Source organism: Elaeis guineensis, chromosome 3 (assembly GCF_000442705.2).
Source record: "Elaeis guineensis isolate ETL-2024a chromosome 3, EG11, whole genome shotgun sequence".
NCBI lineage: Eukaryota > Viridiplantae > Streptophyta > Magnoliopsida > Arecales > Arecaceae > Elaeis > Elaeis guineensis.
Genome location: NC_025995.2, coordinates 40,695,746 through 40,698,065, shown reverse-complemented (window position 1 = coordinate 40,698,065; position 2,320 = coordinate 40,695,746). Strand labels below are relative to the sequence as shown.

At 44.0% G+C, this 2,320-nt stretch overlaps 1 pseudogene; it reads left to right on the top strand.

Annotated features, from left to right (window-relative positions):
- Nucleotides 1-771: 771 nt before the first annotated feature.
- Nucleotides 772-1,996, top strand: LOC109505139 (DEAD-box ATP-dependent RNA helicase 37-like; annotated as a pseudogene).
- The last annotated feature ends 324 nt before the right edge of the window (nucleotides 1,997-2,320 follow it).

The window sequence follows — 2,320 nt, the reverse complement described above, 5'->3', positions numbered from 1 at the left end:
TATATTGTGGTACAAAGTGTTTTGATATAGATCGGATTTATGCTCTCGGCCTAACTATGTTTCAGTGGGCCCCGCCAATGGGATTTATACGTTGATATTTGTGGACCCTGCCAGTGGGGGTTGTGCGCTGGTGTTTGTGGACCCTGCCAGTAGGGGTTGTGCACTGGTATTTGTGGACCCTGCTAGTGGGGGTTGTGCGCTGGTATTCTGTGGACCCCGCCAATGGGGGTTAAACGTTGGTCATAGTCAAGGCTGTTGAGTTACGAGTGTTTTGAATCGAATCAGATTTTTGATTATATTATATGTGAATATTTGAAAATATTTGATCAGCATGAAATATACTCTTATGTTTATTTGCAGCATTATTCTTAAAAATTAGATAATATCTGAAATATCTGGTAGAGATATTTGTTATTTACTGGGCTGTCTAGCTCATTACCTTTCTTTCTATTTTTCAGATACAGATAATTAATATCGAGCGTGGGACGAAATATTGGGATAGAGCTTTTAGAAGCGAGATTAGCATTGTCAACTTCATTGAACTTAGATCTATTGTTTTTATTGTTTTAGAATAAATTTATTGGATGTAAGACATTTGATTTAATTACTTGAATTAAAGTTGAATAATAATTATTTAAATTTATTCCGCTGCGATGCATTGATATCGTGATGAGATGCCTTGCATACTTATGGAGAGAGTTCTTCATGAGGTGGTTGCCGCGATCCTCGATTCACAATCTCGAATCGGGGGCGTGACATTATCACTTCTGGATTCCTTCTTTTCATTCGAACTATGCGAACTTCGTGGGCCGATTCTGTTGCAAATGCCGGGGGATCGGTTTCTGCGAACAATGTTGCTGGATCCGCCTCTCGCCCTGCTCTCTCGACTTATGTCCCTCCCCATCTCCGCAACCGCCCTCCGACCTCCGACGCTCCGGTCGCTGCCAAAGCTGATGCCCCCTCGGGCATATCTCGGCCTTCTGGTTATCGCGGCCCTCCTGGTGCTGCCCGCTGGGGCGGTGGCGGCTGCAACAGGGACATGGGTCGTCCAGGCGTCGGTTCTGGGCGCTTCACCGGGAGCCGCTGGAACAACCAGACTGGCGGCTGGGACCGTGGGAGGGAGCGCGAAGTGAACCTTTTTGCGATTGATGATGGCACGACCGAAGCATCTTTCGGTGAGCAGGGGAACACCGGGATAAATTTTGATGCATATGAGGACATCCCTGTTGAAACGAGTGGTGGGAACGTACCGCCACCCGTGAACACATTTGCAGAAATTGATCTGGGTCATGTACCGAATGAGAATATAAGGCGGTGCAAGTATGTGAAACCGACACCAGTCCAGCGTCATGCGATTCCTATCTCCCTCGCTGGGCGGCATCTCGTGGCCTGTGCACAGACAGGTTCGGGAAAGACGACAGCTTGCTGCTTTCCGATCATTGGTGGGATCATGAGAGGAAAGTTCGGGCAGAGGGAGGCAACGGGGTGGACGGACACCATATCCTCTTGCTCTTATTTTGTCTCCTACTCGGGAGCTTTCAGCCCAAATAAGTCAATGCTTTTCAATGTTTGCGAGAAGTTACATATCTGCCCTTGCCTTGTGCTAGTTCAAGTTTTTTTCTCTGCCTTTTGTTCCTTATTTTCATTTTCCTTTTCCTTTTGTTTGATGATGTAGATACACGACGAGGCTAGAAAGTTCGCTTATCAAACTGGTGCAAGGGTTGTTGTAGCTTATGGAGGAGCACCAATTAATCAACAGCTTTTAAATCTTTTTGTTTACTTACTACTAGTTGCTTCTTTTTTTCCCCCCTAGTATGGCATACTATTTTGTGTTCTTTGCTTTCTGTTTATTCTTGAGGAAAGTTCAAATTGCCCAAGTATGTATAAGAATCTATGTAGATGATGTTATGTGCAGGTTATTCCCCACATTGGCTTGTGCATGTTGATGCCCTTTCGAGCTATCTGGAGGACAATTAGATGGGTTGACTCAGTTTGAGCAGAACTTATAAGCGAAATAGTGGGAATATGCTTTATTATCTTTCATCGATCATTTTGTGATGCATTATTTATATCCTTCTTGTCACTAACCACTAAAAGGAAGGAGAGAATTGTATCATTACTGAAAATAAAACTGACACATTGATAATTGACTTCAAATATACGATAAAATATAACCCAAGGACAAAATAGATACCCAATCCAGCAAGCTAAGCACAAAATGTACAGCCAAAACCAACAAGCCAAACACAAAATAGATCCCCGATCCCCATAGCCAATGGAATGGAACCATGAATCCACTTGGGTAGCCATGATTTAGTGG